Genomic DNA, 12,500 nt, shown 5'->3' with positions numbered 1-12,500 from the left:
GCTTGAGCTTGAGCTAGCTAGCTAGCTTGAGCTTGAGCTAGCTAGCTAGCTTGAACTTGAGCTAGCTAGCTAGCTTGAGCTTGAGCTAGCTAGCTAGCTTGAGCTAGCTAGCTAGCTTGAGCTTGAGCTTGAGCTTGAGCTAGCTAGCTTGAGCTTGAGCTAGCTAGCTAGCTTGAGCTTGAGCTAGCTAGCTAGCTTGAGCTTGAGCTAGCTAGCTAGCTTGAGCTTGAGCTTGAGCTAGCTAGCTTGAGCTTGAGCTTGAGCTAGCTAGCTAGCTTGAGCTTGAGCTAGCTAGCTTGAGCTTGAGCTAGCTAGCTTGAGCTTGAGCTAGCTAGCTAGCTTGAGCTTGAGCTAGCTAGCTAGCTTGAGCTTGAGCTAGCTGGCTTGAGCTTGAGCTAGATAGCTTGAGCTTGAGCTAGCTAGCTAGCTTGAGCTAGCTAGCTAGAGCTCGACCTATGAAAAGCTGCGCAAACACTTATTCTATAATAATTGCGAAAATTAAAAATTTCACAAGTGAAAAGCTGCATAAACAGTAATTCTATGTGTGGGGCATTATTAGGGGGAGGTGTCTTGTCAAAATATGGCTGGACTAAAGACCTCAACCCAGATAGGGTGGAAGGCCCTATGATCGGTCTGTTACTAATCGGTGACCGATAAAGACCTGACCAAGGCCTGTAGTAAGCTTGGTTAGGCATTACAGGAGATAACACTAAGACCGAGGGGTCTTAGAGAGCCCTCTAGCGGGGCGAATAGAGCTAGATCGAGCCTTGGGAAAGCTAGATCGAGCAGGACTGAAGCTAAAGGATAGACCGAGAGGTCTGTCTGGTCCTCCTAGAGAGGCCAAGAGAAAGTACGAGAAGCCAACTAAAGCTTGATCGGGCCTTCAGCAAGCACGACCGAGCTGTACCGGAGCTAACACTAAGACCGAGGGGTCTTAGAGAGCCCTCTAGCGGGGCGAATAGAGCTAGATCGAGCCTTGGGAAAGCTAGATCGAGCAGGACTGAAGCTAAACGATAGACCGAGAGGTCTGTCTGGTCCTCCTAGAGAGGCCAAGAGAAAAAACGAGAAGCTAACTAAAGCTTGATCGGGCCTTCAGCAAGCACGACCGAGCTGTACCGGAGCTAACACTAAGACCGAGGGGTCTTAGAGAGCCCTCTAGCGGGGCGAATAGAGCTTGATCAAGCCTTGGGCAAGCTAGATCGAGCAGGACTGAAGCTAAGCAAGAGACCGAGAGGTCTGTCTGGTCCTCCTAGAGAGGCCAAGAGAAAGTACGAGAAGCCAACTAAAGCTTGATCGGGCCTTCAGCAAGCACGACCGAGCTGTACCGGAGCTAACACTAAGACCGAGGGGTCTTAGAGAGCCCTCTAGCGGGGCGAATAGAGCTAGATCGAGCCTTGGGAAAGCTAGATCGAGCAGGACTGAAGCTAAACGATAGACCGAGAGGTCTGTCTGGTCCTCCTAGAGAGGCCAAGAGAAAGTACGAGAAGCTAACTAAAGCTTGATCGCGCCTTCAGCAAGCACGATTGAGCAAGACCGGAGCTAACACTAAGACCGAAGTGTCTTAGAGAGCCCTCTGGTGGGGCGAATAGAGCTAGATCGAGCCTTGGGAAAGCTAGATCGAGTAAGATTGAAGCTGAAAGAGTGTCAGAGGAGCAAATGAACCTCCAAAAAGTGAAAATCAAATTTTAGAAAAAACACAAGTTAAATACTGCATGGACAGTATTTCTATGTGTGGGGCATTATTAGGGGGAGGTGTCTTGTCAAAATATGGCTGGACTAAAGACCTCAACCCGGATAGGGTGGAAGGCCCCATGATCGGTCTGTTACTAATCGGTGACCGATAAAGACCTGACCAAGGCCTGTAGTAAGCTTGGTTAGGCATTACAGGAGTTAACACTAAGACCGAGGGGTCTTAGAGAGCCCTCTAGCGGGGCGAATAGAGCTAGATCGAGCCTTGGGAAAGCTAGATCGAGCAGGACTGAAGCTAAGCAAGAGACCGAAAGGTCTGTCTGGTCCTCCTAGAGAGGCCAAGAGAAAGTACGAGAAGCTAACTAAAGCTTGATCAGGCCTTCAGCAAGCACGACCGAGCTGTACCGGAGCTAACACTAAGACCGAGGGGTCTTAGAGAGCCCTCTAGCAGGGCGAATAGATCTAGATCGAGCCTTGGGAAAGCTAGATCGAGCAGGACTGAAGCTAAACGATAGACCGAGAGGTCTGTCTGGTCCTCCTAGAGAGGCCAAGAGAAAGTACGAGAAGCTAACTAAAGCTTGATCGGGCCTTCAGCAAGCACGACCGAGCTGTACCGGAGCTAACACTAAGACCGAGGGGTCTTAGAGAGCCCTCTAGCAGGGCGAATAGAGCTAGATCGAGCCTTGGGAAAGCTAGATCAAGCAGGACTGAAGCTAAACGATAGACCGAGAGGTCTGTCTGGTCCTCCTAGAGAGGCCAAGAGAAAGTACGAGAATCTAACTAAAGCTTGATCGGGCCTTCAGCAAGCACGACCGAGCTGTACCGGAGCTAACACTAAGACCGAGGGGTCTTAGAGAGCCCTCTAGCAGGGCGAATAGAGCTAGATCGAGCCTTGGGAAAGCTAGATCGAGCAGGACTGAAGCTAAACGATAGACCGAGAGGTCTGTCTGGTCCTCCTAGAGAGGCCAAGAGGAAGTACGAGAAGCTAACTAAAGCTTGATCGCGCCTTCAGCAAGCACGATTGAGCAAGACCGGAGCTAACACTAAGACCGAAGTGTCTTAGAGAGCCCTCTAGTGGGGCGAATAGAGCTAGATCGAGCCTTGGGAAAGCTAGATCGAGTAAGATTGAAGCTGAAAGAGTGTCAGAGGAGCAAATGAACCTCCAAAAAGTGAAAATCAAATTTTAGAAAAAAACACAAGTTAAATGCTGCATGGACAGTAATTCTATGTGTGGGGCATTATTAGGGAGAGGTGTCTTGTCAAAATATGGCTGGACTAAAGACCTCAACCCGGATAGGGTGGAAGGCCCTATGATTGGTCTGTTACTAATCGGTGACCGATAAAGACCTGACCAAGGCCTGTAGTAAGCTTGGTTAGGCATTACAGAAGATAACACTAAGACCGAGGGGTCTTAGAGAGCCCTCTAGCGGGGCGAATAGAGCTTGATCAAGCCTTGGGCAAGCTAGATCGAGCAGGACTGAAGCTAAACGATAGACCGAGAGGTCTGTCTGGTCCTCCTAGAGAGGCCAAGAGAAAGTACGAGAATCTAACTAAAGCTGGGTCGGGCCTTCAGCAAGCACGACCGAGCAGTACCGGAGCTAACACTAAGACCGAGGGGTCTTAGAGAGCCCTCTAGTGGGGCGAATAGAGCTAGATCGAGCCTTGGGAAAGCTAGATCGAGCAGGACTGAAGCTAAACGATAAACCGAAAGGTCTGACGGGTCCTCATAAGAGGCATGGAGAAAGATCTGATACTAAAGTACCTCTCGGAAGTAATAAAATATGCCTGATGAAGCCGGGTATGATGTTTGTTGTTTGATGGCATTCATCGATTAGGTCTGGTGGATTCCCCATTACTCCGAGTGGTACTAGTAGAGGCTCCTACAGGGGTGAGCAAAGCGAGATCAAGCCTTAGGCAAGCTAGATCGAGCAGAACTGAAGCTGAAAAGCAAAATAAATGACAGGTCTGTCCAAATCAATAAACTTGAAATCCAGTGTGGTCACCACGGGTCACGAGGTGAATTCCTAGCGATTGTCTGCTGAACGTATAGGAAGGCCCGAAACGAACGATAATTTCATTGCACAGTGGAGATACTATACGTTCAGGAGTAGCATACATCGGGTTTGATCTATGATCATGTCTGGTCTCCGAGGATCCACCGGGTTACCAACTGGCACCGCTGTACTGGGTGTAAAACTGGGCCACCTGAAGTCCCGGGTGTAAAACTAGGTGCCTCTGTGCCAAAGTAGCGGCTTGCGTAGTGCATTATGCCTCCGGCTTGCGAAATGGTTATAAGCAATAACAACAGGACGCCGCGGGGTGTTCACTTAAAGGAGTAACGTTCTCTCAAGGGAGGGGATCTAAAAATCTTGATAAAACATTTATTCTATGCAAAATTTGTGCGCAAATTTTGCAAAGTAAAAAGCTGCACTGTAGCAAATTCTATGTGTGTAGCATTATTAGGGAAGTGTTGTTTGATGGCACCTCTCTACTTGATGCACCAAAGAACTACCTTGATGGCTCATGACCGCTGGTAATCTGTCGTCGCTAGTAGTTCGGAACTGAGAACAAATATGTTCGCAAATTACAACAATTATACAGCATATTGCTGAATAAAGCAGAACCGAATAATACTCAGTGACTTTACACCAAGACTGACTAATGTCTGGATTGTATCGTCCTACTCGAGTAAGGCGAAGAAAAGCTAGAAAGATACGCTTTTCACAAAGCAGGCTTAATGCATGCAAACCAAGGAGGAAGGAGTGATGCCCCTCCTTATAATAAGCAGAACCAAATAAAGAACAGACAGCATCATCTGTACAGTGACCAAGAAGAGGTGAAACTTCTGTATGTGAAAAGGCAATTTGAGCGAGATTTATTAGCAGACTAGTATTATGTTGTTTCTAGTAGGCGAAAGCCGAAACATCAACATGTGAAAATCTGATATTAAATCCTCAATCATTTTCCCTAGTATTATACAGCTATGAGTAACCTTAATTGGACACGGCAATTATTGCTGACCGGTGAAACTTTCGCATGGGAAAGACACACACACTTCTTGACAAAGCAATAAGTATTATGCTGTTTCTAGTACGCGAAAGCAGAAACATCAGCATGTGAAAGTTGTGAAGTTGAAGAATTTTTGTGTTGAGTACGATGTTGTTACTAGTAACCATGTCGACAGCTGAGAACTGTTCTCTAACCAATAGAAGGTGAAACTTCTGTATGTGAAAAGGCAATTTGAGCGAGATTTCTTAGCAGACTAGTATTATGTTGTTTCTAGTAGGCGAAAGCCGAAACATCAACATGTGAAAATCTGATATTAAATCCTCAATCATTTTCCCTAGTATTATACAGCTACTAGTAGCCGTAATTGGTCAGGGAAACATTGTTGACCGGTGAAACTTCACATGGGAAAGACACACAAATTACTTGACAAAACAATAAGTATTATGCTGTTTCTAGTATGCGAAAGCAGAAACATCAGCATGTGAAAGTTGTGAAGTTGAAAAGTTTTTGTGTTGAGTACGGTGTTGTTACTAGTAACCATGTCGACAGCTGGAAAGCTGTTCTCTAACCAATAAAAGGTAAAACTTCTGTATCTGAAGAGGCGGCGTGATTGAGATTTTTAACAGACTAGTATTATGTTGTTTCTAGTAGGCGAGAGCCGAAACATCGACATGTGAACATCTGGTTTTTAAATCATGAGTCAATTCTCCCTAGTATGATACAGTTGTTAGCCGGTATTGGTAACAGTAGAACAGAGATTTGGAGGGCAAAACCTGCTCATGGGAAATGCTCACAGAGCGCTATCTACCAGTACACATAGTATTATGCTGTTTCTAGTACGCGCGAGCCGAAACATCAGCATGTGAAATGTGTAATCGTGGGTAACTCTAAGTGTGTAGAGTACTGTGTAGTAACTAGTAGCCATGCCAAAGCATGCATTGAAACTCTTCGTGATTTAAAAAGCTCAAAGCAAGATTGACGAGGCCGCAAGGCTATGTCTTTCTAAATTCGAACAAATCGAAAGATTGTTCAAAGTACAATTAAACTGATTGATCCTGTCAGTTGCCATATGCTTGTCTGAAAGACTAAGCCATGCATGTGCAAGCGAAGCTTGAAAAAGTGGAACCGCGAATGGCTCATTAAATCAGTTACTATCTATTAGTTGATTTGCAAGCTAAATGAATAACTGCGGTAACCCTGCAGCTAATGCATGCTGATTGTCCGACACTGTCGGAGACTTTTACAAGACTACACCGGGTGATTTGCTAAGTACAGACACATCCCGTGATGAGTCCTAGTAACTGAAAGATCCCAGATAGCTTCGGCTTGGGGACGGAACTTCCGAATTTCTGACCTATCAACCTATGATGGTAGTGTAACGGACTACCATGGTTGTGACGGGTAACGGGGAATCAGGGTTCGATTCCGGAGAGGGAGCCTTAGAAACGGCTACCACATCCAAGGAAGGCAGCAGGCACGCAAATTACCCACTCTCCGCACGAGGAGGTAGTGACTAGAAATAATGATATGAACCTTTATGGTTTGTAATCAGAATGGAATGGACTTAAAAGCTCCATTGATGAACGAGTAGAGGGCAAGTCTGGTGCCAGCAGCCGCGGTAATACCAGCCTCTACAAGCGTATGCAATAGTTGCTGCGTTTAAAAAGCTCATAGTTGGATCTGTTTGAGTAGAACGGCAACATGGTCTTCAGTTAAATCTGTTGACTCGTTCCGCTCATCCTTCGCATCGAAGAAATAGTTTGCACTTAAATGTGACGAACTGTGGAAACGGTGTTTTCACCCTGAGAAAATTAGAGTGTTCAAAGCATCCTTTGGGATCGAATAATAAAGCATGGAATAATGGAGAATGACCCGCTACTCGATTGATGCCGGTTGGCTGAGTGCGGTAATGATTGAAAGGAACAGACGGGGGCATTTGTATTGCTACGTTAGAGGTGAAATTCTTGGATCGTGGCAAGACAAACTACTGCGAAAGCATTTGCCAAGAATGTTTTCATTAATCAAGAACGAAAGTCAGAGTATTGAAGAGGATTAGATACCCTCGTAATTCTGACCATAAACTATACCAACCTACAATTTGTCAAAGTCGATCTTGACTTGGCAAGAGATTAACCGGGAAACCAAAGTTTATTGGTTCCGGGGGAAGTATGGTTGCAAAATCGAAACTTAAAGGAATTGACGGAAGGGCACCACCAGGAGTGGAGCCTGCGGCTTAATTTGACTCAACACGGGAAAACTCACCCGGTCCAGACATCTTAAGGATTGACAGATTGAATATCTTTCATGATTATATGGGCGGTGGTGCATGGCCGTTCTTAGTTAGTGGAGTGATCTGTCTGGTTAATTCCGATAACGAACGAGATCTTCTCCATCTAAATAATGAAATTCACTATATGTGAATTCAAACACTTCTTAGAGGAACTATGCGGAATTAAATACCGCAGATGAAGTGAGGCTATAACAGGTCTGTGATGCCCTTAGATGTTCTGGACTGCACGCGCGCTACACTGTGTACTTTTAGATTGAGTACTCAGCCCTTGGTCCGAAATGGACTGGGCAATCAGAGAAAAGTACAGCGCTTCAAGGGGATCGTCTGTTGTAACTTGCAGACGTGAACCAGGAATTCCTGGTACTTATGAGTCAACAACTCATAGGGATTACGTCCCTGCCCTTTGTACACACCGCCCGTCGCTACTACTGATTGGATAGTTAAGCAAGAATTGCAAATTCCTACTGTTGGGACTTCGGTCTCCGGCAACGGGATGAAGCGGATCGAGCTTAATTGTCTAGAGGAAGTAAAAGTCGTAACAAGGTTTCCGTAGGGGAACCTGCGGAAGGATCAGTGATTGATTCCTTCGGGCATGGCTGCTGGTAGAGGCCATGTCTGTAGTGCGCATGACGCTCTGTCGCTAGAGATTGCTTGGCAACCAATCTCGAATTATGTATCGAGCTCAAAAACTACTTGTGTGGATACATAGTTCAGCAGTCATGGCAAGGGACTGCTTAAAGGGAGACTAGTTAGCAAAAGCAGCCTAGCAGAACTGCAGCTATCTAGATCTCAGAAGCTGGGTTATAGAAGCCCAGCTATAGACTTGTGAATGAAAAAGGCCTAAAAAGGTCCACAAGTCGCGTGGTTAGAACCGACACGCAAAAATCCCAGCGAGTGACAGAGCGTTGCGCTGTTCAGTGGGAAAGAGTTGAGCTACTCGGGGCGCCCACTGAACTTGCTCCGAGCCAAAGGCTCGAAAAAACACAGCTTAGCCTCAGATCCTTTACATAGAAGGCTAGCTAAAATAAACTTACCTTGGACGAGGGTAAAGTTTAGTCAGTTCTTAGGGGAGAGTAATCCACAGCTTCTCGCCCTCTGAACATTCTCCCAGATATGTAGGTCTGGGAGAGTCTCCTCCTGTTCTTCGGAATCTGGAGGTAGACAAAGACAGTACGATACGATCTTGCATCGGGATGACTAACCGATAATGATCATAATCTGACAATTTTTCCGGCTTGAGGCACCGGAGTCAGATTAAAGACACATACTGAACTAAAGGCGTATGTGCAAAGCTTGTCGGAGTGTAGAGAGTCAAGCTGAGTTGACTCGTCACGTGGTGATGACAACAGCCATGTGCAAAACACTCACAACTTTATCGTCTATGTGGAAAAGGTTGCTAACAGCGCTCTCTATGAGAGGCCCTCGCATATAACTATACGAGGAAAAGGCGATAGAGTTGTTTGAATGTGGGGCAGGTTCATCGACAAGCTAAGTTGATCACATTCTTGTTGTGGCATCCTACTAGAATTGGTCACGGTCTGCACCAACTCTCCCCAAGTTGGCCAGACTTAAAACTAGAAATAAGGTTTGCAGCTATGTGAACCTAGAAACTGTAAAGGAGTTGAAAGAACTTAAAGGAATTGAAAGAGGCCTTGAGGTATATCCTCTTGGTAAAGACCCACAAAAGCTCACAAAAGTGGCTTCGAAGGGCAAAACTGGTTCATCCAAAACAATTGGAGAGCTTAAAGCAGAACCAATTCGAATGAAACACTATTGGTGAAACTTCATCATGAGAACGTCACAAGCTGATCACGCTCTATGATATGACTAGTATTATGTTGCTTCTAGTAGGCTAAGCGCAAGCCGAAACATCAACATGTGAAAGTCGTAGAATTTTGCAATCAAACTGTGGCTAGTACTGTGATGTTACTAGTAACCTGGTGTTCCGTCATATGGCCAAGAGAGCATTTGAAGGCGAAACTTCTGCATGGGAAAGCTGCATCATGATCAAAATTTTATATCGAGTATTATGTTGACGTTAGTAGGCCTTGGCCGAAAACGCAGCATGTGAAAGGTATAGATAAAAGTTATTGTTGCAGTCAGTACTGTGTAGTTACTAGTAGCTGGATTTAAGCTCAAAATGAGACACTGTTGGTGAAACTTCATCATGAGAATGTCACAAGCTGATCAAGCTCTATGATATGACTAGTATTATGTTGCTTCTAGTAGGCTAAGCGCAAGCCGAAACATCAACATGTGAAAGTCGTAGAATTTTGCGATCAAATTGTGGCTAGTACTGTGATGTTACTAGTAACCTTGTGTTACGTCATATGGCCAAGAGAGCATTTGAAGGCGAAACTTCTGCATGGGGAAGCTGCATCATGAACAAAAGTTTATATCGAGTATCATGTTGACATTAGTAGGCCCTGGCCGAAAGCGCAGCATGTGAAAGGTATAGATAAAAGTTATCGTTGCAGTCAGTACTGTGTAGTTACTAGTAGCTGGATTTAAGCTCGAAATGAGACACTGTTGGTGAAACTTCATCATGAGAACGTCACAAGCTGATCACGCTCCATGATATGACTAGTATTATGTTGCTTCTAGTAGGCTAAGCGCAAGCCGAAACATCAACATGTGAAAGTCGTAGAATTTTGCGATCAAATTGTGGCTAGTACTGTGATGTTACTAGTAACCTTGTGTTACGTCATATGGCCAAGAGAGCATTTGAAGGCGAAACTTCTGCATGGGGAAGCTGCATCATGAACAAAAGTTTATATCGAGTATTATGTTGACGTTAGTAGGCCCTGGCCGAAAGCGCAGCATGTGAAAGGTATAGATAAAAGTTAGCGTTGCAGTCAGTACTGTGTAGTTACTAGTAGCTGGATTTAAGCTCGAAATGAGACACTGTTGGTGAAACTTCATCATGAGAACGTCACAAGCTGATCACGCTCTATGATATGACTAGTATTATGTTGCTTCTAGTAGGCTAAGCGCAAGCCGAAACATCAACATGTGAAAGTCGTAGAATTTTGCAATCAAACTGTGGCTAGTACTGTGATGTTACTAGTAACCTTTTCTTACGTCATATGGCCAAGAGAGCATTTGAAGGCGAAACTTCTGCATGGGGAAGCTGCATCATGAACAAAAGTTTATATCGAGTATTATGTTGACGTTAGTAGGCCCTGGCCGAAAGCGCAGCATGTGAAAGGTATAGATAAAAGTTATCGTTGCAGTCAGTACTGTGTAGTTACTAGTAGCTGGATTTAAGCTCGAAGTGAGACACTGTTGGTGAAACTTCATCATGAGAACGTCACAAGCTGATCACGCTCTATGATATGACTAGTATTATGTTGCTTATAGTAGGCTAAGCGCAAGCCGAAACATCAACATGTGAAAGTCGTAGAATTTTGCGATCAAACTGTGGCTAGTACTTTGATGATGCTTGTAGCCAACCGAATTGGTTGAAAAGCCCAATAAGTAAGCTAACTTGGGAGAGCTTGTTGGAAACCAAATGCTACTAGATTGGTCCAAATACATCCTTCAACAGGGGATCACTTGGCTCGCTTTACGAAGAGGAGCACAGCTATATGTGTTAATTCGGTATGAATCGCAAGATTTGTTTACCGACCTCTCTAACGCAAAAGGCGGTCTCGGCTTCGGCTGTTGACTGCGTCCGATTCAGGGTTATATAACTCTCGATTGAACACATTGATGTTCTATTGTTGGTGCTTCCAATAAAATTGGAACACTTAAAGCAGAACCGATTCAAATAATAGCATTCTGATCAATGATTGCATTCCTTGATCAAGAACTGCTGGAGTCATTGTGATGGCGAATTTTCTTCATAAGAAAATTGCAAAGAGACGGAACTTAATGAGACTAGTATTATGTTGTTTCTAGTAAGCGGAAGCTGAAACAGCAACATGTGAAAATCAAGTTTTGTTCAATGATCTCGAGGCGATAAGTACTATGAAGCAACTAGTAGCCTAAGCATGACTCAGATTTGAGACAGTCAAAAAGACTGGCGAAACTTCTTCACATGAAAGTTACATAGAGAACTACAAATGTATACAGCGAGTATTATGTTGTTTCTAGTAGGCGAAAGCTGAAACATCAACATGTGAAAGTTGTCTGCAAACTGTAGAACGATATGTGATTAGTACTGTGCTGTTACTAGTAGCCAGTCTGACTGTAGAAGCCAAGACAAAGGGAAACTAATGCATCTGAAAAGGACAAGTTATGGAAAGGTATGCACGATAAGTATTATGTTGTTTCTAGTAAGCGGCAGCTGAAACATCAACATGTGAACGTCGTTGTGTACAGTAACCTAGAACTATATAGTCCTTAGTAACGTGCATTTACTAGTACCTGTAATTGGTATTCAGACTCAGGCAGTTTGGAATAGTTTGGCAAAGATGCACCAGAGAAAACTGGGATTTGATACAGAAATTGTTGAATACAAGTATTATGCTGCTTCTAGTAGGTTGAATCCGAAACATCAGCATGTGAAAATTGAAAACATTTCTGGTTCGAATTGTCACAAGTATTTGGTGATCTGAGTAGCCAAACTCACTACAACGCCAATTGAAGGCAAAAATTCTCAACGGGAAAAGCTATTCTCATTGAATGAGCTAACAAGACGAGTATTATGTTGCTTCTAGTAGGCGAAAGCCAAAACATCAACATGTGAAAGTCTTGCTGAACAAATTTAATGTTGTTGAGCTCAGTACCGTGTGAATTAGTAGCCATAATTGGCGAGCGAAAATTGAACTGGCGAAACTTCGTCTTTGGAAAATTGCAGATGCCGAGCACTTATTTTGCAACGAGTATTATGTTGACTGTAGTAAGCGAAAGCCGAAACAGCAACATGTGAAAGCTGTTGAAATTTGTGGTCATTTTGCAATAAGTACAAGGAGTGTAACTAGTAGCCAGGTCAAAATTTGGGATAAGAATGAGCAAAAATTCTGCATGAGAACAGTTGAAATTATGAAACTAAATTACAAAGACTAGTATTATGTTGTTTCGAGTACGCGAAAGCGGAAACATCAACATGTGAACGTTTGTAACGAAGTTTCGTTAATTTTCAGCCTAGTACTGAGCAAGAACGAGTAGCCTCATCTCCAATCCCACGCAAAATGTAGTGAAATATGTGAGTGAACCTTATTCACGGTGAGGGTTTCCCGAGGTCTGTATTGCAGCGAGTATTATGTTGCTTCTAGTAAGCGAAAGCTGAAACAACAACATTTGAAAGTTGGAATTAATGACTGAATGGAAACTTCGACCTGTGTTTGATAGTAGTAGCGAACAAAACTGCTGAATCGGTTTCTGTCTCATATTGGTCAGTGAACCAATTAAGAGACAATCAACTACATAACCTGAATTGGGCGAGAGAACCCCCTTAACTTAAGCATATCAGTAAGGGGAGGAAAAGAAATCAACTGAGAATCCCTTAGTAATGGCGAATGAACAGGGAAAAGCTCATCGGGAAGAGAAATGGCAACATTTCTCGGTG

General features: G+C 44.1%; 1 non-coding gene and 1 pseudogene across 1 annotated transcript in view; both read left to right on the top strand.

Annotated features, from left to right (window-relative positions):
• Positions 1-10,523: 10,523 nt before the first annotated feature.
• Positions 10,524-10,675, top strand: LOC142355197 (5.8S ribosomal RNA; annotated as a pseudogene).
• A 1,683-nt stretch (positions 10,676-12,358) lies between these two features.
• Positions 12,359-12,500, top strand: part of LOC142355198 (large subunit ribosomal RNA) — a 3,522-nt gene continuing 3,380 nt past the window's right edge. The window contains exon 1 of the ribosomal RNA XR_012761174.1: positions 12,359-12,500. This exon is cut by the window's right edge and continues 3,380 nt beyond it. This is a non-coding gene — a ribosomal RNA (large subunit ribosomal RNA).

Source organism: Convolutriloba macropyga, unplaced genomic scaffold (genome assembly GCF_964194025.1).
Source record: "Convolutriloba macropyga unplaced genomic scaffold, txConMacr16.3 SCAFFOLD_2069, whole genome shotgun sequence".
NCBI classification, from domain to species: Eukaryota; Metazoa; Xenacoelomorpha; order Acoela; family Convolutidae; genus Convolutriloba; species Convolutriloba macropyga.
Note: the sequence above shows the minus strand (reverse complement) of the source record. Positions and strands in the feature narration are given on the sequence as shown.